Consider the following 25,726-nt stretch of genomic DNA (forward strand, 5'->3'; position numbering starts at 1 on the left):
TTTCCAGCCTTGGGGGTGTGCTTCCCTTAGATGCCCCCCCACCCTGTTTTCTCATTATTTCTGATAACTTTATCATAGGGGCAGGAAAGCCTCCTTGGGGCTCTACCTTTGTTCTTCAAAACCACATTTCATGGGGTTTGGAGGAGTTATTGAGAATAATCCTAGAGACACCTATTGGGGCATAAATCTTATCACCAGGAATGGGACCTAATGAAGCAGACCTTTTATCTGACATCTTCAGGTGACTCTGGGCAGGAAAGTGGATTTAGACTCCAGTCCTTTGTTCGATTATTAAAAAAAAAAAAAGCCATGTGATATCTGTATCAGCCCCTCCATGACTCAATTTCCTCATATGCAAAATGGGGAAAATAATATTGGCTGTCCCAGCACTCTTACAGAGTGCAAATGCAAGCATGCTTGGAAAAGCGTAAAGCACTAGCCACACAGAAGATCTTATTAAACCAATGCATAATTGGGAAGAGAAGAATTTACGGGATCATAGAATATTAAGAGCTGGATAAAATTCTAAGCAACACCTACTCCAGTGTTCTCGGTTCACAGATAAGGAAACTGAGATCCCAGGAGGTGAAGTAACACTTCTGTATTTTAATGCTTCAGGGGAACTGTGCAATCTCTCTGATGTAGGTACTTCCTAAAGAAGGAAACCCAGTTACATGCCTTCACACTGCACAGTTCTCTTACGTATTCTCCCAAAGATGCTCCACAAAGGGTTCACCCAATGTGTTGGAGACTTTCGTTTAGGTCTTTTCATATTTTATGGGACCATGCTGTCCAGCTAATTTTAGACATGCTCCGTGACTACCAGCCTCCTTTTCCAACCATACCTTTGCTGAATGACCAGTGGTGTCCAACCGAAATAGAAACAGGCCATTAAGCCATGCATAAGGATCCTTGAAGGCTGCACATTGACTTAGAAAACCATAAATTAACATTATCTAAGGTTTTATTGAATTTTTGTTTATTTTCTTAAACATTTACCAATTCAATTTTCATCTCGTTCGGACCTGACCTCATTCAGGAGCGTTGCTGGCCCTTTGCCTATTTGTCGTCTCTGTCTTAGAGCACTTCTTGCAGGCAAACCGTCTCTGCAAAGAGCTGCGCCCATCAGGCCCCTCTCCTCTGAGTGCCCTTTGATTCACCTACAACTTTAATTTGATTTTTTCTTTGATGGTGCAGTTTTTCCAACAGTTTATTGCCCAACAGTCATTGGCGAAAGATCTCACAATGACGAGAAGGTTTGGTGTGATTCTTAGCAGAGTTTACTCCCTTCCATTCTACTTTGCCACCACTGCAGAAGTGGAAGGGGGTTCACAGAGCTGGGGGCAATTTAAAAAAAGAGAGAGAGAATTGTTTCTTTCATGTGTTGCCAGGGTCAAAGAATCATCTGCTGGCAGACAACCCCTTGGAGATAAGCCTTACTGTATTCAGCCCGGTGGCCTTCAAGCCATAGACCATGTCTGTGAAGATGAGTGTACTTGTAGTCTTTCTAACATGGTAGAACCTTCTAGACTCATCTTCCTTAGTTCAGATGTGGCCCCAAACAGATGCTGGCTGTGTGACCCTGGGCAAGTCACTTAGCCTGGTTTGCTTCAGTTCCCTTGTCAGTAAAGTGAGCTGGAGAAGGAAATGGCAAACCAACCCAGTATGTTTGCCAAATGGGGTCATGAAGCTGAAATGGCTAAAACATGACTGAACAAGGAAATCTTCTAGAACTTATACTTCACTGACACAATCTTGGACAACAGTAGGATGTTAAGGGAGCACACAGGTTAGTAAGTAAATAAAACGCATTTTCAACCTTTTAAAGCCATCAGCCTTTTTAGAAGTAGAGAAAATTAGCTCATGGACACGAGAACTTTCACATCCAAAACAGACTCCTTCTGATAGTAACAAATCCCCAAAGCTGAGCATATTGCTGAAAATAATCAGAGGGCCTCTTTCCAGAGAGCACACTCCCCCAAAGTCTTACCCAGAGACAGTCTTGGTAACTTGAAGTTGCCTTGGCTACATCGGTGGTTCAATGATGGGATTCTCATGTCTCACATGGGAGACCAGAGCAGGGTAAGGGTGATTTTATTTTTAGCACCTAGAACATAGATGTATTGCATATAATAAGTGCACAGTAAATGTTCCACAGGGAGAAGTCAGAGGACTGATTGTCCCAAGGGTCAGTAGACAAGAGCTAGAACTCTTGGGGATGTCTTGAGGATAAGTAGGAGCCTGACTAGCTGAATGCAGAAAGGAATGAGGAAATCAAATCAAATATTTAGTTGCTAAGTCTCTTTGCAATTAGCATCCTCTCTCCTCTTCTTTCCTTCCTATTCAATGTAACACAACAAGTAGCACAGTGAATAGAGTGCCAAGAGTGGAGTCAGGAGGACCTGAGTTCAAATCTGGCCTCAGACACTTACTAGCTTACTAGCTGGGCAGGTCACTTAACCTTGTTTGCCTCAGTTTCCTTATCTGTAAAATGAGCTGGAGAAGGAAATGTCAAACCACTATAGTATCTTTGCCAAGAAAACAACAAAATAGGGTCACAAAGAGTTGGACACAACTGAAATGGCTGAACAACAATTTATTGAGCACTTAGTGTATACACTTGTGTTCAGTGCTATGGATACAAAAACGAGGGTGGAACTGTCCCTGCTCCGGACAACTGATGTTGCAGGGAAACAACTGTTAACAGAGGAGCAGGTGCATGTGTCTCCTGTTTTTGTTTTGTTTTGTTTTCAGGAAGAAGAGAGCACTGTTCGCTAGGGAAACAAGGAGAGACTTGCCATTAGAGGTGACCTCTGAGCTGAGCCTTGAAGGAAGCCACTCATGGTAGGCATGAGGGACAGTGTATACAAAGGTAAGGAGGCAGCTCAAGAGCTAGAAAGGACTTGACAGGCTGTCTGATTCAACCACTTCGTTTTATAATGATTATAACATTTACAGATGTCATTTCATTTTATTTTCACAGCAGCCTTAGGAGGTTCTACTATTATTATCTAATTTTTACAGATAGGGAAAATGAGGAACATAGAGGTTAAATGATTTGCCCAGGGTCACACAGCTAATAAATGTCTGAGGCTTGGAGAACTTAGGTCTTAGTCATTTGGGACAGCTAGGTGGCATCATAGTGTTTAGAATGCTGGAGTCAGGAAGAGCTGAGTTCAAATTGGACCTCAGACACTTGCTAGCTGTGTGACCCTAGGCAAGTCATTCAACCTTGCTTGCCTCAGTTTCCTCATTTATAAAATGAGCTGGAGAAAGAAATGGCAAGCCACTCTGGTACCATTGCCAAAAAAACCCCAAATGGAATCATGGAGAGTTGGACATGACTGAAAACAACTGAACAACAACTTATTCACTCTATGTGCAGTGGCTCTCTCTATTGTGCCATGTCACTGCCTTTTATAATTAAGAAAACTGGAGCCCAGGGAGGTCATGTCCTGCCCAAATACCCTTTGGCACTATGTGTGAGACCATGTTAGAACTCAGGTTCTTTGTTACCAAATCCAATGCTGTTTCCATGACACCGTGGTCATGTTATATATTTCTCAGGGATTATGGAGGGAAATTCTTGCACTGGATTCCACCAGGATGTTTAAGTTGGTTGTCCCCTGAGGTTGCTCCCAACATTAAAATTCTATGGTTCTAATGAAGTGTAGGTGCCTAGCATGGCACCTGGCACAGAATAAATGCTTGTTAAACTGAATTCTTGGTCTTCCAAATCATCTAGCACCAAGTTGAAGACATCAGAGGCACTCGATAAATTAATGAGTGAATAATGTTCAGTCTGCAGCAACAGCAGCATTGCTCAACACAGTGCATTAAATGCAAGTGCTAGGCATTCTAAGAGTGATTTTAAAAAACAGAATCATAGGATTTCAGAGCTGAAAGATACATTCAAAGAAAATCTGATAGTAATGTGAACACTGGACTGAGAGGCAGAAGATCTGGATTCAAGTCTTGGCTCTGCCCCTCCCTCATTGTATGACATTGTGCAAGTCATTTCCACTCTATGGGTAACAATTTCCTCCTTCAGAAAATGAAAGGATTTGGCTATATGGTCTCTAAGAAGGAACTTGCCAGTGTAGACATTGCACAAATCTGTTAGAAAGTCTAATTCTCTCATTTCACAGAGAAGGAAACTAAGTCTCAGAGAGGTCAAGTCACATGTGAAAGGTTACGTCACAAATTAATAGCCCAGCCAGGACTAGAACCTAAGACTCTTTGGTACTAGATCAGGATCCTTTCCACCGCACCATAGGTTCCCAATTTGTGGGCTGGGTACCTGCTTCTCACACCTTAAGGACTAGGTAGCATTATCACCATCTTGACACAATATTTCTTTTTCTTTCTTTCTTTCTTTCTTTCTTTCTTTCTTTCTTTCTTTCTTTCTTTCTTTCTTTCTTCCTTCCTTCCTTCCTTCCTTCCTTCCTTCCTTTCTTTCTTTCTTTCTTTCTTTCTTTCTTTCTTTCTTCCTTTCTTTTTTCTTTCTTTCTTTCTTTCTTTCTTTCTTTCTTTCTTTCTTTCTTTCTTTCTTTCTTTCTTTCTTTCTTTCTTTCTTTCTCTCTTTCTTTCTTTCTCTCTCTCTTTCTTTCTTCCTTTCTTCCTTTCTTTCTTTTCCTTCCTTCCTTCCTTCCTTCCCTCCTTCCTTCCTTCCCTCCTTCCTTCCCTCCCTCCTTCCTTCCCTCCTTCCTTCCTTCCTTCCTTTCTTTCTTTCTTTCTTTCTTTCTTTCTTTCTTTCTTTCTTTCTTTCTTTTTTTCTTTCTTTCTTTCTTTCTTTCTTTTTTTGAAGTAATTGGGGTTAAGTGACTTGCCTAGAGGCACACAACTAATAAGTGTCCTCTACTTCCCTTACTTGCTTCTCAAAATCCCTTTTGAGTCTTCCAAGGCCTGGGACTGATTCCTATTTTTCTTGGAGGCTTTGGATGTAGGAGCTTTGACTTTGTTGTCTTCTGGTTGTATGTTTTGATCTCCTTTGTCACTAAAGTAAGATAATATAGTCTGACTCTTTTTGCACACTGCTTGCTCATGATCCCAGCCAATTACTTGAGTTTTAGACTCTTTGTTAAGGTAAGAGTCTGCTTCCAATGTGGAGAATGTACTGTTCCAAGCTTCGGGGGTGTACAGCTGTTTTCAGAGATACTTGCAGGGACCTGTAAATTTTCAGTTCTTCCAAGGTGGTGTGATAAGGGGCGAGGTGTTTACTCCTTTCCTGGCCTGTGACCACAAGTATTCCTTTCTGTCCTGCAACTGTGAGGAGGGGTTTTCTCTCCACAGCCACTACAAGCTCCACCAAGCCAGCGCTCCTCCTCACCCCAGCACCGCCACCCAGAGCTGTGGCCCAGATCCAAACACGGGCAAAGCAAGAGATTCCTGCCTCAGCACTGGCAAAGAGACCCCTGCAATTCCTCTCTGATCAGCCACTGGATTCCCCCTCAGTCTATGGGCCAGAAGCTCAGGAAGCAGCTGCCCACCCCACCCCAGGGCCATGCTCTTGGGGAATGGAGCTGACACCCCGCCTTCCTTTCTCAGCACCGATAGAAACAGACTTTCCCCACTGACCTTCTAAGTTGTCTTTGGCATTAGTGGATTGAGGAGTCTGGAAACCTCCACAGCTGCCTGAGATTCAGTCCTCTGAGGCCTGCTCCAGGTTTGCTGTGGCCTGCACACCCACTCCATGCTTCTTGCTCCCAGCCTGGCACGATACACCTTTCTGATCAATCATCCAGGTTGTCTTGGGCTGGAAATTTGTTTCACTCTGTCTTTTTTTTGTGGGTTCTGCTGCTTCAGAATTTGTTTAGAGCCATTTTTTACGAGTATTTTATAGGGGTTTGGAGGAGAGCTCAAGCAAGTCACTGCTTTCACTCTGCCATCTTGGCTCTGCCCCCACAACTAGTTAATGTCAAAGGCCAGATTTGAACTCAGGTCCTCCTGACTCTAGGGCTGATATTGTACCCATTGCATCACCTAGCTGTCCCTTCACAATTATTTCTTGAGTTCCTGTTTATTGAACTTAAAACAGGAATGATTCAGATGTCATCCTTTTCCTAGAAGAAGCTGTAGTTTCTTATTCTGGTATCAGTAAGGCATTGGCCTTTGTAGATGTATTAACATCCTTCCTTAGCTTTATTTTTATGATGATTTCATAGATATATACATGGAAGTGATCTAGTCCAACCTCCTTGTTTCACTGAGGAGGAAACTTAGAATTAGAGGGGTTGGGGTATTTTCCTGTGGTAACACAGCTAAGCACTAGGGAGTTTGCCCACTGGGCAAATTCAGAAAGACTTGATTTTGAATTTGCCCCTGTCAGCCTCAGTCTCTTCATCTATAAAATGGAGATCGTAATAATAGCACCAGCCTTGTAAGGCTGTTCTGAGAATCAAATGAGATGACATACGTAAACTGATCTGTAAAGTTTAAAGCACCACATAAATTCTAGCTATTGTAATAGGTGACCCAAAGCCTATTTTCATAAGACTCTCTTCATTGGTGGAGATCGGTTGTTTTGTGTTCCTCACCTGCATGAGGGGCAGAGCTGGGGAGAGTTTGAAAGAAGAAAGATCTTGGCCTTCTGGCTTCCAGCTTGAAGAGAGAAGACATGTGGTTCTGGGCTCTCTTTATGTCCTTGAAGGGAGAGAAAGACTCTGGAAAGAAGCTAATATGGTAAAAGCGCCACCTCCTCTGTTGGGTAATCTCCACTAATGAGGAGAGTCTTATGAAAAGAACTCTGAGCCACCAGTTACATTACTGTTGCTGTTGCTGTCATTGGTATATGTCAGAGGTGGTGTTTGACCTCAGGTTCTCCTGATTTCAGATCCAGAATGCTCTGCTGTGATTTGCCTGGTTTGTATCCCATGATTCTTTGTACTTAAAGACACTGAGCAGACAGAAGAGGGGGGATGTAGGAAGTGAGACAGTATGGGGACTTTTAAAGGTGAAAGAGAAGGGACATGACAGCCCCTGGCCAGGTCACAACAGTTCCTTTGCTGCTATGTATGGATGATAGATTTATGACGGTCAGACTGTGCCAAGTTGGCATACTGGCCCCTGAGAGTACATGCTGAAACCCAGACCTATTCTAGGACTTTTTCCAGCTTCCTCAACAGCACATTGTTGCACTTGTCATAGAAAGTGGGGTATTCTATAGTCACTAGGAGCACACTATAAGGATGTTGGTGGAGTACTTTAATAGAAATTCTAATGGATTCATCTTTGTCTCTTGAAGGGACTGGCTGGAAAGACTAAGGTCTGATATTTATATAGTGAGAGGAAGGAGAAAAATAGGTGCTTGAATAATGCTTGAGGGTTTGCAAAGTCATTTACATACATTAGGTTATGTGGCTATCTCACCACAACCCTGTGAAGCGTGTGAAAATTTCGCACTTTATAGATGAAGAAACTGAAGCCTAGGGAGGTTATTTGCCTATAATCACACCACCACTGTGTGTCAGAGGTGGGATTCAAAGCTAGGTCTTCTTGACTCTAAGCCAGCACCATTTTGAAGGTTACTTACCTCAGGCTCACAGGCTTCCTCCTGCATTTACTCTTGGCTTGACAAAGCCCTTCAAATAGGAATGTCTTAACAGAGGAGCGAAATAGGCAGCCACAGGTGTAGCATATTTTCAGGGGCCTTGGGCAGGTCATCCTCTGCTCCAGATAATTCATCCATCTGCTTGTAGAAGCCTAAGATTCCCATCCTCAGCAACCAAGCCTTTCCTTCCATAATTTGGAATGGGAGGAATGGGAATAAGCATTTATGTAGTGCTTACTACATGCCAGGAGCCTTACAAATATCTCATTTGATCCTCGCAACAATCCTGCAAGTTAGGTGATGTTATTATTCCCTTTAGCCTAAAGTCTACTGTGGAGACATCACTTCCTCTCTCTCTCTGGACCTTATTTTCCTCATCTGTAAAATAAAGGAATGTCCCAAGTTAACAATTTTCAAACTTCCTAGTTTCATAAACTAGTCTCCGAGACCCCTTCCCACTCTTAAAAGTTATTGAGGATTCCATCCAAGAGTTTTTGTTTATATGGGTTATATCTATCAATATTTACCATATTGGAAATTAAAATGTCATAATATTATTATGAAAATATTCTTGACTTTGTGAACCTCCTGAAATGGTACTGGGGCCTCTTGAGGTTCCCTGGAACACACACACATGGGGTTCCGTGGTTCTTGTACGAATGCTCCTAAAGGCTATACACCTCTTATATCCCCCTCTTCACTGGGCCCAGGGCTGTGAATGGGGGAGATACCCTGTAGATGTTTGCTGAATGAATGACCAGCTGAATGAATGCAAGGAAAGAAAAACAATTCAATATACAAGTGCCCAGAGTACTCCAAACCACAGAACTTCCTCTGTTCAGTTCACTTGCTAAAAGCTTTGTACCCATAAAATGGGCTGTTGCTCTAGGATGTCTGAGGGGAGGGGGAGAGGGTAGTTCCTCTGGTTCTATCATTAATTATCTGTGCAATCATTGGCAAGTCATTTAACCTCTCTGTGTTTCTGTTTCTACATCTGCCGAAGATGGTACTCTGGAAAGTGAATTCAAATCCTCCTCCCAACAGATAATCTGTGTGATCTCAGGCAAGTCACTAACTTCTCTGAGCCTCAGTTTCCACATCTGTAAAATGGGAAGGTTGCTCTAGATGACTTCCAAAGTCCCTTCTAGTTCTAAACCTAGGATTCTCTACAAATGGGGATAACAGCACCTGCCCTGTTTCCTTCATGGGGTTATTTAAAAAGAAAAAGTTTTGAAAGTTCCACACACAGATACTGCTACTGTTTTTCTGTACCTCAGTCCATTCAATATTTATTGTGTCCATACTATGTGCACAGCACGATATTAGGTGCTATCAAAGAAATAAGAGAAGTAGGCATTCCAGTTCTTGTCCTTAAAGAGTTTACATTTTAATAAGGTTGGAATCAGTGACAGAAGCAAAGGATCAATAGATGCTTTTTTGAGAACTTAATATGTTTATGCACAGCTAAGTGGTCCCCACAGTGAAGAGTGAGGTGGACCTCAGTTCAAATCCAGCCTCAGCCACTTACTATCTGTGTGACCCTGAACAAGTCACTTAACCCTGTTTGCCTCAGTTTCCTCATCTGTAAAATAAGCTGGAGAAGGAAATGGCAAACCGCTGCAGTATCTTTGCCAAGAAAACCCCAAATGGGGTGACAAAAGAGTTGGATACATCCAAAAAGACTCAACAACAATATGTATTTAGCTCCCTGCTAGGTGCCATGGAGAATACAAAGAAATAAAATGACCCAGTCTCTGCCTTCAAGGAGCTTACAGTCTGATTGGGAACACAAAAACACATAAGAAACAAGGTGAGATCTTTCAAATAAAGAGTATAGTATTGACTGTGAGAAATATGGATATGAGGGAAAGAAAGTACCCTGCCAACCTTAAAGGGCTACCCTGTGAGTTGTTATTGTTGTTGACTTTAAAGTGTTCTGGGAGGTCCAAGAAAGCTGAAACCACTTCCGGGCTGGAATAGGGGAGGAGGCTTTATGGGAGAGGTGACCTTGAAGGAGTAGGAGAATTTAAGTAGAGGATAAGAGGATTGGCTTTCAAGGAAGGGTAACAGCATGAGAAAAGGCAGAGAGACTGTAATGAGCAAAGTGTATAAGGGAAGAGAGAGTGAACTTGCTCTTCGGAGAAGATGGAGTAGGAGATGAAATTCAATAGGCCAAGTGGAGAGACTGACCACCAGGCTAAGGAGTTTGGCCTTGATGTTGTGGACGGTGGGAAGTGACCCAACCCGAGGCAATGACTTGAGAGTTCTTGACAGGGTATCATTAAATTGGTGTAAATAAAATGATGGAACACTACAGCTGACTAAGGGGACAGGAAGAATGGATGTCAAATATGGGCGTTTGAGCCGTTGATAACTTCACTTCCCCAATGGGGACATCTTTTTAGAGGGGTCCATCTCTGTTCCATTGATCCTGGCATAAGGGAGAGGTGGCTTTATCTATCTTTGATGGATTATAAAGTGCCTGTTGGGAAATTGTGGTGTAGAGGGTGAAAGATCTTCCGACTCCTGGCCACAAAGGAAGAAGAGAAAAAAGGAAGGAAGGAAGGAAAGAAGGAGGGGGTCTCTCTCTTCCCCCTTCTCTCTCTCTGTGAATGACCTCTCTTAAATCAAACGATTCAATCCAGGTAGAAGAAGGTTGGCAGCAGGGAGGAGGGGGAAGAAGAGAGAGTCAGACAATAAAAAAAAAAGGAAGAAAATCAATAACGTTTCCCCATAAAATAAATTGAGATTTGTGGAATTCACTTCCACTTGACATCAGAGATGCCGATTTGGTGAATTCGTTTAAAGCCAAATTGAAAATGTATCACTTTAGTCCAGGCTGCTAGGCTGCCCTGTAGTTCTGTGAGAAGGGCCCTAGAGAGTGATTTTGGGTCAGGCCCTGGAAGGACTTGGCTAGAAAAAAACTCACCTTTCCTGCACTGCATGGAAGGAAGCTTTTAAAGTCCTTCCAATTTCAACATTCTGCAATGCTATAATGCCGACATCTAGATGTGCCCTTTGGTCTTGAGAGCACTGGTGAATAAACTTTCTCCATGAGATGCCAAGACCCACCAGAGGCAGCCACATTCCCCCGGGGGTCACCAGTTTGGTTGCATTTGGCTTCTCCAATTTAAAGCTTAGAGACTGTGAAGCATGAAAAACTGGCTATAAAAGTCTAAGCCAAGCTCAGTCACTTGTTCCTAGTAAGTACCCAATAGGTGAAAATAGAATTAAATCAAGCAGTCACCTTAACTTTTTCTATGAGGTTCGAAATTTCACAGGGCAATGGGAAGAGTATCTTTGGCTTGAATCCAAAAGAGCTGTGTCTGAGTCTTGTCCCCACTGCTTACTGGCTTTGTGACACTGGACATCACTTCATCGCTCTAGGCCCATCCCCTCATCTATAAATGAGATTGCACTAAGATGATGTCCAAGATTTTTTCAAACTGTATCCTTTCCATTCCGGGAATCTGTGTTCTTCTGTGAACTGTGCATAATAACAGAGTCAGCCTCATGATGACCAAGACATTGGTGTGATATAAAAGGTACTGGTCTAGGAGGTAGGAGGTCTGGGCGTGCTAATCTCAGCTTTATCATTAAATAGCTATATGACCTTGGGTTAGTCACTTAGCCCTTCTCACCCTAAGTTTATCATCTGTAAAACAAGAGAGGTGGAAAACATTGGAGTGGAAAGAAAACCATGTTTTGGATCTGTGGACCTGGGTTTGAATGCTGGCTTTGCTGTGTAGCCTGTGTGACTTTGGTCAAGTCATTTAACCTCTTTTTGGACTTTGGTTTCTTCATCTGCAAAACATCACAGTGGGATTAGGGTGCCACTAAAGTCTCTTCCAGCTCCAAATTCTTGGTGCTTAGAGTTCTATAACTATCTCTGTGCTACTTTCTCAGCCCTAACATTCATTGTGTCTCTGATATAAAATATGTTCTGGATAATATACAGTAATATACAATAGAGCATCTATTCATGGCTTAAAACCTATGGCGAATGAAACTGTAACTAGGGTAGAGTGAAGAGCACTTTGCTGAAGGGTAAACACACAGAGGTCCATCTCTTTCCTCACTTCTTAGTTCTCTGCAAGTCATGAGGGAAACACAATTACTCCCACTCCTTCACCTTGGGCTGCCCCTCTACTGGGTCCTGTCTCCCCAAGAGGATTAGGGAGTAAAGGGCAATGATTATTCCACAGGAATGTGGGCTGGGTGTCTGGAGATAAGCCAGCATCCCCTCCCAGCATGCTGCATTAACTCATTCAACAAGCATTTTTACCTGGTCTGAACTGTCCTCTGAATTGCCACCCCTCTAACACCCCTCCCCCCACTCGAATTGAATTTGTCTTGGGCACCATAACCAGGCAATCCTGATTATGGCTCTGATGGAGATACCTGAATATGAACTCTCCCCACCTTGGACTCTGCAGTATTCAGGTTGATCCACAAACTTAGCCAATCAATTAAAAAAAAATCTTTAAGAAAGAATATTCCTCGAGTTCCTGGGACTTTAAGCAATTTATGTTACACCAAGGTCTAATAGAATAGGGAATCTCTAGAATCAGAACATATATGATGGCACTGGGTCTGACAAAGCTGAAGCCACCATATTTCTTCCCCATCCAGGTCAAAGAATCACTCAGGAAAGCCCCCCTCACCACAAGATATCTGGCCTTGCCAGGTCTCCATCTCAAATTATGAGGGGAAAAAAGTACCTGGAAAAATCCCCAGGAAAGTCAGACCAAAAGGAGGCATTGGAGGTGAGTCCTCCCCTAATAGCAAGGTAACCACTTGGGCTCCAGCCTCTGGAGAGCTCTCTTCTGGCTTCCCTATTTGTCTCACCCGCCAATGCTTGATCTGACCTCCTCAAATTGAATGTTCACTTTAGCCTAGATTTGCAAAGCAATTTGTTAATGCTCCTGTGCAGGGGCTGTTTTCTCTAGGGTTTTAAAGAAAAAGCTCATTTCAATGTAAAATTCACAGCATCAAATTGAAATGTATTCTGAGTGGAGTGAGTGGTACAGATTCTCCCGCAGCAGCCCCATTGACAGCACATCACATTGTAATTACACCTTTTGTGTGTGTGTGTCAGCTGCAGGCCAAGCAAGGAAAAGAGAAGATAATGCTGACCCTTTCAAGTAGAGAAAGGACTTTTCTGCCCATTCCTTTTCAGGCAGTTCTCGAACACGGGAACTTGGAAAAAGGATGTCTGAACCAATCTACCTGAGGAAACAAAACCGGTCCCATCACTACCCTCCTTAGCAGAAGTTGCTTCTCCTGGCCACTTTCTCAAGTTTAACTCTTCCTTCTACAGATACATTTGGAGAAAATAAATTGTCAATTTACTGGCTTATCTGGGCAATAATGTTACCAAATAAGATACCAAGACTCCATGCACATTCTTGCCCACACAGACACAAGTGCACACCATGAAGAACACAAGCTTTTGTCTAGGGAGCACTGCGACACATAGTTGCTTACAATTATCAAATACTATGGGCTTGGTCTAGAGAACCAAGACAATATGAAACAACACAAAGCATTCTCAGCTCAAATGCTACCTTGGTCAACATTGCAGCTAGGTAGCTCAGTGGGTAGAGCAGTGGGCCTTAAGATTCATTTTCTGAGTTCAAATCTGGCCTCAAACACTTACTAGCTGTGTGACCTTGGTCAAGTCACTTAACTCTGTTTGCCTCAGTTTCCTCATCTGCAAAATGAGCTGGAGGAGGAAATGGCAAACCACTCTGGTATCTTCGCCAAGAAAACCCCAAAGGGGTGATGAAGAGTTGGACACCACTGAAAAATGACTAAGCAACGGCAATAATATCGAATGCCATCTCACAGGGATGTTTTGAAGGAGGACCAGATAAGATAATGGATGTGGAAGCAGTTCATAACTAAAGCTCGCTTACTACCTAAATATAAGCAATGATGATAAGAATAGCTCCCATTTATACAGTGCTGTAGGGTTTTACAAAGTGCTCTATATCCATTATCTCATTTGTTCCTCATAACCACTCTGGAAGGTAGCTGCTATTATTATCCCTATTTTGCAGATAAAGAAACTGAGGCTCTGAGAGTTTAAGTGATAAACTCAGGGTCATATAGCAGGTTTTGAGGCCTGGTCTCCTAGGTCTAATTCTATCCCCTATGCCACACCGCCTCTGCTTTTGAGAATTGCTTCCTATACCCCAGAAAGTAAGCAGGAGTACATTTCCCATCTCCTTCTGTCAAGATTCAACAGTCTCCCTCAACTCAAAGGTGCCACCCCCAACTTGTTCCAAGAACAGGTCAGATTCTCAGCATATTGCTTTACTGGATTTGCTCTCTGGGGTTCAGAAGTCCCTTGCTCACAAAGAGGATATATCTCAATGACATATTTCTTTGTTCTGAACTTCATTGCCAAAGATAGAAATAATCTAGGAGGTATTGGGATAGATGAGTTGTAGGCTATTAGGAACCATGGTATTAAAAAAAAAATCATCAAGAGTAATTTAAATAATATCAAATGTGCCAGAAGGCATAAAATATGTATTTGGGAGGAGCTGGGATAGAATTTTCTTTTTTTTAGAATCTTAATTTTTTTAATTAATTTTTTTTTCAGCTGAGAATTGTGTCACAGGTCTATGATCCCTTTTATTGGGAAAGTCTGAAGCTGGTATATTCCTTGTGTTAGGAAGTTCTGATCTGTACTAGACTAAGCCCATTGGATTTCTGGCACCACTATGGGGATAAGACAGAGAGACCTAGTCTATATATATATGTATATATATGTGTGTGTGTGTGTGTGTGTGTGTGTGTGTGTGTGTGTGTGTGTGTGTCTATGCATGTGTGTATCTGTATACATGCATATGTACTGGAGAAGGAAATGGCAAACCACTCTAGCATCTTTGCCAAGAAAACCCAATGAGCAAAAGTCCATGGGGTCACATAGAGTTGGACATGACTGAACAACTGAACAACAACAATGTATATGTGTGTTTATCTATGTCTGTATGTATATACACATATATGTGTGTATAATGTACATATACATATATAATTTTTGATTAACAAAAATCTATTTTCTCTCCCTTCCACTCCACTGCCCCCCCAACACTTATTGGAAAAGAAAAACAAAACCCTTATAACAAATATGCAAAGGCAGGCAAAATAAATTCTTATATTGACTATGTCACATACACACACATATATATCATATATGTATGCATATACATATTATATCTATGCATATATATATCACATATGCATATATATATCATTCCTCTCTGGATTGAGGTTAGAACAAGTGATAGATGTGGGGATCAAAAAGTAGGTCTACATTGGTGATTAGCAAGGGGATTTTCTACTTGCTGTTTGGTGGTAGCTCTCTTTGGGGAGGATGTGGTCCAGGAAGAAGCTAATCTATAACTCTTGAAGACAAATAAACCTTACTTAGAAGAAGTTCACAGTTTCTTGAACAAGCCTGTTTTTCATTCATTTTTTTGTATTGAAATATTTGTTTCACTCCCTCCCCCGCCCAAAGTGTAGCAACTCTGCTCTGGCTCACACTTCTTCAGCCATGCTTGCTACATCAGGGTTTGGGTTATTCTGACGGATGCATGGGGTGTTTCTTCTCTACTGCTGTTGCCTTGAGTGTCCAGAAGCTGTGTTCTTCCCCATTGTTAGAAGCCAAAGACTAGTACCCTGATTCTACTGAGCCACTTAACGCCAGCAAGCTTTCACAATGGAAAATTTATTTCAAAGTTATAGCAAGAACAAACATATGAACACCTCCCTCAATGTTTCAGGGTTTTTTCTTCCATACATCTCTTCAGTGTTGGGGGAGAATAGTCTCCACTTATCTCACTTCCTACATGGCATTAGTCCCAGCTCAGCATCACAGCTGGATGAGTCCTTTCTCAGATGTCACTGGGCAGGAGTCACGAAGGTCACTCCCAAAGGTTGCTCTTTGCTTTTCAGGACATTGATCCTGCTGGGCACCAACCCAAACACTGGAACACCAGGTATTCTCTGGACCCATAAGGTTGGAGGCTCTCTACCTTTCACTGGTTGCTATGAGCAAGGACAAGTTGCCCCAAAAGTGTTATGGAGAAAAGGCTCTGGCTGAGGCCAGTAGGCTCTTTTCGGTATCTTCACAGCAATAAAAGAAATGCCTCTTTGTCAGGTGGTTCGCTGACCACCAGCCCCAGTGAAAGAATGCCCCCGAATACTTCAGTGTCGCTATAGGGCACCTGCAATCAGGATCATCACCTCTCTCAAAGAAGCAGGCTACCTCTACTTGGAAAGATGTCATTAGGGCACTGTGCACATACTCCAGACCTCCATTACAAAAGGAAAAAGACAGAGTGAGAATGGTGAAGGCCCCAAGAAACTCCTAGAACTCACTCCAGCAGCCTCATTCATTTAATTTTGCCCTGCTCCCAGAACAGGGGAAGGATAAACGAGGGGAGGAAGGAGGGAATTATCAGACTTGCCCTCTTGTCCCAACAACTTCCTTCCCTCACTCTTCAGAAAGTCCATTCAGCTTGAAAACTATGATTCTATGACTTAATCGGGCTGACTTTCAGGGTCAACAAACAAGGTCTAGTAGTAGTTAGGTGGTGGAATAGATAGATCACTGGCCTGCAGTCTGGAAGACCTGAGTTCAATTATAATCTCAGATGCTTCCTAGTTGTATGATCCTGGGCAAATCACTGAACCTCTGCTGCCTCAGTTTCCTCAACTGTAAAATGAAGGTGATAATAGCACTTGCCTCCCAGTGTTGTTGTGGGGATCAAATGAGATTATAATTGTAAAGTGCTTAGCACAGTGCCTGGCACATTAATTAACAATTAATTAATACTTCCCTCCAACGTTCACAATCTAGGGGGATTTCCAAGTATGTTAGAAAGTTAGAAAGTTCTCCAACCCATTTGCTGATAAAACTGAAAGTTCCTTTCTACTTAAATTGAACCGGGATCTTACTGATTTAGATTTTTCTTCTCCTGGTTTAGGCCACAACTCAGCCATGCTTTCTTGCCCTGAGCAACTTTCCCCCCTGTCCTTCCATATTCCTGCCCCATCCCCCAAGGCTCTCCAACATGCTGGGTGTTCTCCACTTTTTAAAAAAAAATATTCCATGGCTACCAGCATAGGTTGGCCACCTGTTATCCTTTGCTATCAATATGTGAAAAGCCATATCCATGTCCTTGATAATGATGTTTTTTTTAAGCCATCTCCTGAATGCAAGTCATTGCTGGTAACATGCTAAACACAATTCGTGGCCATCACATACCTCTACATTGCTCTTTGGTTCACATATAATTTTGATTCTTCTTTGACCTGATCCACCATGATTCACATTTATACAGCATCACTGAGAATACTGATGTTAAAAAGACCTTATCCTCATGCCTGGAATGCTCGTTCTCCTTACCTTTGCCTCTTGGAATGTCTAACTTTCTTAAAACCTCAGCTCACATGCAACATCCTACACAAGTCTTTTCCTGATCTCCCCTGTTGCTGAATTCCACCCCAATTCATTTGTATATACTTCATATTTACTTATCTATATTCATGCTGTTGGTGTCTCTTCTTTCACCCCTGTGTAAGCTCAAGGGCAGAGTCGTTTTTATCCCAGTGTGTCCCTGAGTACAGTGAGTACAGTGCCTTGCACGTAACAAATTCTTGAATTGAGTTCTATTTTTTTTAAAAAGGCAGGAAGCAGCTTAATATGATTGAAAACACTGGGAAATTTCCCATATTTGAACCAGTCTGATCTCCTCTTATTCAACTATGTGCCAAATCAACTATGTGTCAGTTCACTCTCCATCTCCAATGCCAGATGTATGTACTGATGGACTAACTCAATGTGATGGGGGCTGTCTGAGCCAGGTTCTTTTAGAGGGGCAAAGGCACATCTGAATAAGATTACAAGGTAAGGGCTAAGGCTTTCAAAGGGAAAGGAAGGGCTGGGGACTGTCTTGGGCCCCGCCCCCATCAAATGGATTGTCCATCTAGATGCAGAAAATAATTTAGTTGATACTAGGTTTTTCATCTACTTTGTTTTACCAGTATAGTTAGGCAAATCTTTTACTTTAATTTTTTTAAATCTGAATTTAATGAACATCAAGAGAAGATTATACTTCTATATACAACATAAAACAGAAAAAGAATATGAGAACATAAATCTCTATTATATATGGTTGCTTTTCATTTTTTCAAATATATGAGAAATTCAACATGTTACTGCCTGCTTCTCTGTTTCCTTCTTAACTTCCTTCAGTTCTCTTTTTATGCATTTAAAAGAATGCTTTATTGATCCTCTTTCTTTACTTTTTTTTTAGCAATTGTATCTTAACTCCTATTGCTCCCCTCAAGCCCCCCCACAAATTTTCAGAGGAAAAGCACAATCCTTGTAGCAAATAAACATAGCAAAGCAAAAGAAATACACACATTTGCAGTATCTAAAAATGTATGTCTCAATCTTTACCTTGAGGATAATACAGCTTTGTTCCGGGGAGGAAAATATGCCTCCCCATCAGTCCTCTGGAGTAGCTGTTAGTCGTTGTTCAGGATGGTTAAGTCTTTCAAAGTTGTTTTCCCTCATGATGTTGTTGCTTCATAAATTCTTTTGCTTACTTCATTCTGCAATAGTTCAAATAAGTCTTCTCAGGTTTCTCTGAAACCACCCCACTCATCATTCTTAAAGGAACAATCATTTTTCTTTATATTCATACCATAATATATTCAGTCCTTCCCCAATTAATGAACAACTCCTTTGTTTTCAGTTCTTTGCTATGATAAAAAGTTAAGTAAATCTCTTTCAAACACCCATGTACCTCATTCAGGAGGTAACAACCTTTTCTTTTTAAAGAAAAAAAGCTTAAAATGGAATTTCAGTCAGATTAAACGAGGAAAAACTTCCTAAAATTTAGAATTCTCCAAAAGTAGAATGGATTGCCTTGGAAGATACTATATTTCCCCTCACTTGATGTCTTCAAACAAAGGTGAGATCACCACACATAATAAGTATTGTGTAGAGTGGACTCTTTTTCAAGTACATCTTGGATTAGACTAGACAGCATTGAAGGTTCCTTCTAACTTGGAAACTCTGTGATTCTGTGAGTAATGTCAAATGCTTCCATGTTTGATGGATTGTATTGTACAAATATTAACTCATTTTATCTTCCTAACAACCCTGGAAAGTAAGTGCTATTATTATCATCTTTATTTTGCAGATAAGAAAACAGAGACAGATAGAAGTTAAATGACTTGCCTGGGGTCACAGAATTAATAAGCGTCCGAAGCTGACTTTGAACTCAGGTCTTCTTGATTCCAGGTCGAGGGCTCTATCCACTAAGCCAACTAGCTGCCTAAGTACGTCATTTAATCTCTCTGAACCTCAGTTTCCTTGTCTGTAAAATAAGGACATTGGACTGGATGACCTTCAAGGCCCCTTCCAGTCTCTGATCCTGTTGGTCTTGTGACCATCTAGCACACAAGAGGCACTTAATAGATGCTGAATGATTAAAGAGTTGATGTTGTATAAAAGCATTCTGTTCCCCAGGGATTTGTTAATTGGAGTATCACTCTCAACTAGCCTTTCTTTATAACACTAAGAGAGTGGAGTCTCTATTAGATCTAGCTTTAGATGGGTACCAAAAATACCCAAAAAGGCTTTGTTGAAGGGCGGATTCTCTGATAGAGTTGCTTCACAGCACAGATGCCCAGGGACAGGCAAGTGCCTGCTAGAGTGTGTGTGTGTGTGTGTGTGTGTGTGTGTGTGTGTGTGTGTGTGTGTGTACATGTGCCTAGAGTTCCACGGCTTTAACTTTATAACATTCACAAATAATCAACAAAATAAGACACCAGACCTGCGTCAACACCTTGGCATTGTGGCTTGTTTGTTTAACTTGCCACTCAAGCCACCATATGAATTGATAGCCAGAGAAAATGATAAATAGAGCCTGATCCTTTTTTTTGTTTAATTGCTAAGGGTCTTTAAAAGTACCACTTCAATGTGCTTCATGGGCACTGCTGCTGCTGCTGGTAGCCATCAGGCCAACAAATTAACTATGGGGGGTGGGAGGAGAACAGAAGGATGAAAGCAGAGCCCAGATCTCCTGACTCATTGGTCAGGGCTCTTTCTCTACAGGAGGTGGAAGGTTAATCACCAAGTAAAATCTACAGGGTTCCTTATACCTGAGGGACACTATTATTCAGATGATTATCTTATTCTGGACTTTTTAATTTATTTTATTTTTCTGTCTACTCATGTTTCTATAACTGTCTCAGGCTTAATAACAATAATACTATTACGTAGTGCTTTGAGGAATACAAAGAGCTTTACTTATATCATCTTGTTTTGTCTCTGCATCAACCCTGTGGAGCAAATGCTATTTTACCAATGAAGAAACTGAGGTTGAGATAGATTAAGTGATTTAATCAGGGCCGCACAGCTAGCATCTATGTCAGGAGGCAAAGTTAGGTCTTCCTGATCTCAAACCCAAGGCTACACCATCCCCTGGTCCACATAGCTGCTTCTTGCTACTGCTAAGTCAAGTCAAGACGAGTCAATCCAAAGATATGTCAAGTCAAGCCAACTGGCATTTGCTAAGTGTTTACTGTGCATCAGGCACTACACTAAGTACTGAGATTAAAAATCATTACTGTTGCTCATCTTTCGTTTTCAAAGAGGACCAATGACATCACAATGTTGGCATCAGGGTACAGGGTGTTCAGCTGGGACTGATCAGTCCAGTACAGGTTTGGAAGGCTCTACCACAGGTCTGGCACAAGTAGTCGATTAGAACATTTGGGATAGAGATGTCTTTGGATATGTGCAGTCCACGTTTCCTTCGTGCTACTGTGAATCTGTGTTGTTCATGAAGTACAGAGCCTTCTTTGATGCAGGCACACCATGCTGGGCATTCCCGTGCTAGCATCTCCCATGTCTTACAATTAATACTAAAGTTCTTCAAAGAGACCTTGACAGCTTCCTTGTAGTGCTTCTTCTGACTACCATGTGAGGTTTTTCCTTGTGAGGGAGGTGCTAGTCCTTCCTCAACACTCTATGCACTCCTGAGATTAAAAATATTATTTTTCTTTTTGAGGAATTAAGGTTAAGTGACTTGGCCAGGGTCACATAGCTCGTAAGTGTCTGAGGCCAGATTTAAACTCAGGTCCTCCAAGTCTTGTGCTCTATATCCACTGAGCCACCTAGCTGCCCTAAGGTGTTTCCATTCTAATGGGGGAAGACAACACATAAAAGGAAGCTGTAAAGTTGAAGAGGAATGAGAGGGAGAAGGAACCTGCAAGGGGGCAGGATGAAGAAACAAATCCAGAGAATCAGGAGTAGAACCCAGAGAGGAATGAAGGAGTGCTGGCCTAGGCACTTTCCTTAAAATGGAGGTCCTAGAAGGAACTAGCTAATCAGAGGAAGCTCTGTACACAGCTCTGTCCTCCTACTTCATGAGGTGTCCCATGCAAGCATCGTTATTACCATTTTATAGATTGAGGCTTAGAGAGAGTCATTGGCTTGCTAGGGATCAGACAGTTCAGTAAGTGACGTAGCTGAGGAAAACCTTCCCAAGTCTCCTGACTGGGAGTCCAGTGTTCTTTCCATTGAACCACACTTTCCCATATGAGCCCATTCAAAGACATTGACTATGATTTACAAGGACAAGCAGAGAACACAGCTACATGCTTCTGGGCAGCAAGTTGTTATGAAACATTTGGAGACCACAGTATCTATGAAATCTAAGAGACAAAGAAACAAGGCACTAGATGGCAATGGGGTCTATGGAGCACCTGCCAAAGAACTGTCTTTCTTTGATGGCAAAGAACCAGCTGTTCTCCCTGACTCAAGTCCAGGGCTTCTTAACCTTTATTTTTTGTCTCAGAAGTCTATGGGCCCCTTCTCAGAATAATACTCTTAAATGCATAAAATAAAATACATAGGATTATAAGGGAAACTCCATATTGAATTATATAGACTATATATGAACTGATGCAAAGTGAAGTGAGCAGAATGAGGACATTGTAAACTGTGATAGCAACACTGTGTGATGATCAGCAATGAATGTCTTAGCTCTTCTCAGCAGTGCAATGATCCAGAACAATTCCAAATGACTTATGATGGAAAATGTGATCCGCCTCCAGAGAAACTGATGGAGTCTGAATGCAGATTGGAGCATACATTTTCTTCATTTTTTTTCATGTTTTTTCTTTTTGGTTTGTTTCTTCTTTCACAACATGACTAATATGGAACTATATTTTACATGATTGCACATATATAACCTATATGAAATTATTTACTGTTTTAGGGAGGGAGGGAAGGGAAAGCTGGAAGGAGAAAAATTTGGAACTCAAGATTTTTAAAAACTGAATTTTAAAAATTGTCTTAACATAATTAGAATAAAATACTACTTTTTTTTTTAAAAAAAAGAAACACATAGACTAATCAAAATATTAAAAAAAACAAATTCATGGACCCCTAGTTAAGTCATCCTGTCTATTGTCTGCCTTCCAATCCACCTTTCAGGTCCACTTATGGAACCATTGCCTGATCAGTCTTCCCAAAGCACTGCCTTAGTCATGCTCCAAATCTTTCTTAACCTCCCTATTACCTACAAGACAAATTACAAACTACTTAACCTTGCATTCTAGGCCTCTCCACAATATGGCCCTAAATTATTTAATTCCCAAGAATCCCACAACACTCTAGTAAGACGGACTGTTCACTGGCCCCTCCAATAATCTTCTTTAACTTATACCTCAGAGCATCCACTCAAGTGATTTCCCTTCCTAGAAGGTCTGGATGCTTCCTCTCTATGAATTCAAACTCCACACCCCACCCCCTAATTCTTTAAGGCCAAGTTCATGTCCCATCTTGTCCATGAAGCTTTTTTTGAACCCCCAGGACCACAAACATCCCTCTCCCCTCTGATCTGTTGCAGTGTTCACTGTCTATACCACTCCTCGGGCAAAGTTTGTATTTTCACATGTGCAAGTCCTATCTCAACTAAGACTATACCCTTGATGCCTAGTATAGTGCTAGGCACATTACAATCCTCAACAAATATACATATACAGGTAGGTGGCATTATTGATAGAGCACAGGCCCGGGAGTAAGAACAACCTGGGTTCAAATCCAGCTTCAGATACTTAACTGTGTAACTCTGAGCAAATCACTTAACCCCAATTGCTTCAACAACAAGAAGAAAAGAAACTACAAAAATATAGATGTATATGTATTTTTGCATTTATAATGAATGATGGTGATCATACTTTATATTTTTAACTGTTTTGTTTACATGTCTCTTTTCTCTCTTCTCTTTCCAAATATATTGTAAACTCCTAAAGAGCAAGGACTATGTCTAGTATTTTTCTCATATTCTACATCCCCTTTCCCACTGTGCCTAATGCAGTGATTTATACATATACATTCAACCCTCTTTTCTTCCAGCCTTACTGTTACTTAGATGTTTTGTGTATATTACTCTTATTTATACACAGAATAAGGACTCTGGAAATGTCTTAATAAATTGGTAATGAGATGAGAAAATGAAAGACAATGAATCAAAGTATAGCTGTCAGTCATACCCATACAAAGGGATAATAAAGCTATCTTCAGATCAATCCAATCCAATCCAATAAATATTTCTTAAGTGCATATTATGTGACAGGCACTGGTGCTAAGTGCTGGGAATACAATTAACAAAAGGAAAAACAATCCTTATCCTCAATGAGCTTACAATCTAATGGGGGAAGGAGAGCCAACACACAGAAGGAGGCAGGAAAAGGGGGAGGGGCACAGAGACTAGGGAGTGGGAGCATCTTGTTCTTGGAATTGAAACCAAGCTGAGCAACAGATACAGCACATGTTGAGGTGTAAATGCTAGGGGTGCTGGGACCCCAAAATCACAACGCATAGGTCCTGTGTGAATAAATTCGACCCAAGTCTTCTTTCAGCCAAAGACAAGTTTTATTAGAGATGAACCATACAGGCCAGACTCTTAAGGAATCTGAACATTTGTGGTGATCATAATGACAAGCAGGCATGAGGAAGTCTCAGCGCTTAAAGGGGGGCCAGGATGGATCTTATATATAGCCAAGTAATTTGGGGTAACTGGAGGAGGGTTTGGGAGGAGGACTGTGAAGCTGGGGTGACTGGGGGTGAAGTTTAGGGAGAATCCCAATGGGAGTGTCTGGAAGGTTGAATGGGGTCATCTGAGAATAGACAATGGAGGGGTAGGCTTTATTAGGGTAACAAAGAACTGGAAGATAGGGAAGGTAAAGGTTGAATGGTGTCTGAAGACTAGACTTCATTAGAGTACCAAAGGGGAGATTGGGCCTAGGATAATGGATAGGCAAGTTGTTCAGAATAAGAATGAAATAAGGAAAGGCCAGTTGAGTGGATTGTAGGATTATAGCCTCAGGCAACAGTTTGAGACTTCTTTAATCAAGTGAGTGAGTTCAAAGAAAGTTTAAAGGTTTTTGGGGGTCCCATAGACAAATGGGACCCAAATTCTTTTTGGGGTGAGAGGCAAAGGTCTGGGCTTGGGCCCATACCCCATCAAGTAGAGTGAGCCAAAAGTTAAGTTTCTGTCCTCAATAAAGGCAGGCAGTGGGAGGAGTCTGGCACTCCACTCTCCAGCTCTCCAATCAGAGTGGAGAAGAGGTTGAGGGAGGTGATGTCAGTCAAGGCTTGAGTTAGCAGCATGATGGTGAGATTAAAGGTTAAGAGTTTTAAGTAGGAAGGGAATCTCGTTCCTTGGAGTTGAGACCAGGCAGAGCAAAGATGCAGAGCAGAGATCAATCTTTCTATATAAACAATAAACAATTTTCCTGGGTCTCATTTGTATCATCTGTAAAATGGGCTGATGATATCTTGGCAGCCTGAAGGAATTGGTAAAATGACCTTTGGAAATCCCTTCTAACCCCGAGATATTTAATTTTAGGATCCTATGTTTCAGGCAAAGGAATGAGGTGAGGAGATACAAGTCAAGAGACCTTGAATCTCAAAACCCTAAGAAGCCAGCAGTATCTGAGAGAGGATATGAGCACTGACACAATGAGAGTGTGTCTATAAGGCCACACATGATAGAAAAGATCATTAGAAGAGAACTAAAGGTCATCTGGTCTAACCCCATCCTTTTACAGATGAAGAAACTGAGCCTCAAAAAATATAAGTGATTCATCTGAGAAAACATAAGTAGTAAATAGCAGAGTTCCCAAAGTACTCAAAGCCAGACAAGTCTTCTTTGTGGGCAAAGTTCACCAGCATAGTATGAACCAAGGGGCACCAGGAAGGATAACGTTAACTAACATTTTAATTTTGCTGAGGGTTAACCTTGCTGATAAAAATATCTCATTAAACTAGTATTCAATTTGAATCAATTCAACATTTATTAATACTTACTCTGTTCAAGGCACTGCCTAGAAGTCAATCTGCCCCTAACTCACTGCATGACCTTGAGCTGTCACTCCAAATCCTTGGGGTTCAAGCTTCTTCTTCTGAAAAAGGGAAGGATGAACTTGTTGATTTCTAAGGTCTCCTCCAGTGCTAATGTGGCATTCACACTTCAAAAGGATGGTCTTTAAGGCTGACATTCTTCATCTCTTGATGCATGAGTCATGGGCCTCTTTGGCAGTCTGGGAAAGCCAACTGACCCCTTCTCAGAATGATGTTCTGTTGACTACATTTGTAATGGAAAAAAATTCTAAAGAAAATGTTTCAGTTAGAGGTTAGGGAAAAGAAAAATGTAATTTTATTTTTCCCATTCAAGTTCATGGACTTCAGATTAAGAAGCCCTTCTTTAGGGCATAAAAGTCTTATAAATCCAAATAAGTCTCTACTGGTAGAATTTAAGACACCAGGACCAGCAATACTGGAGATAATGTGAGGCAGAAAGGGGCCTTCCCAGTACCCCTTCCATCTCACCATATAAGATGGTGCCCAATTCCTTCAACTGGTGAACTTAGCCTTTGCCTTCAGCAATGCTTACCACTGAGTGTTTTTCTCCCCAACAATGCAATATTGCATATAATAACAATTACCAATGACCTCCACTGGGTTGTCCAATCTCATTATTGCCAATGCATTTGGTACCTGCCACTGCCAATTTGCTTCAGCGGAGGTTTTATTCAGTGGGATATGATAGAGCTGTACAGCAATCTTTTTCC

This window comes from Phascolarctos cinereus, unplaced genomic scaffold (genome assembly GCF_003287225.1).
Source record: "Phascolarctos cinereus isolate Bilbo 61053 unplaced genomic scaffold, phaCin_HiC Scaffold_4;HRSCAF=312, whole genome shotgun sequence".
Lineage (NCBI taxonomy): Eukaryota > Metazoa > Chordata > Mammalia > Diprotodontia > Phascolarctidae > Phascolarctos > Phascolarctos cinereus.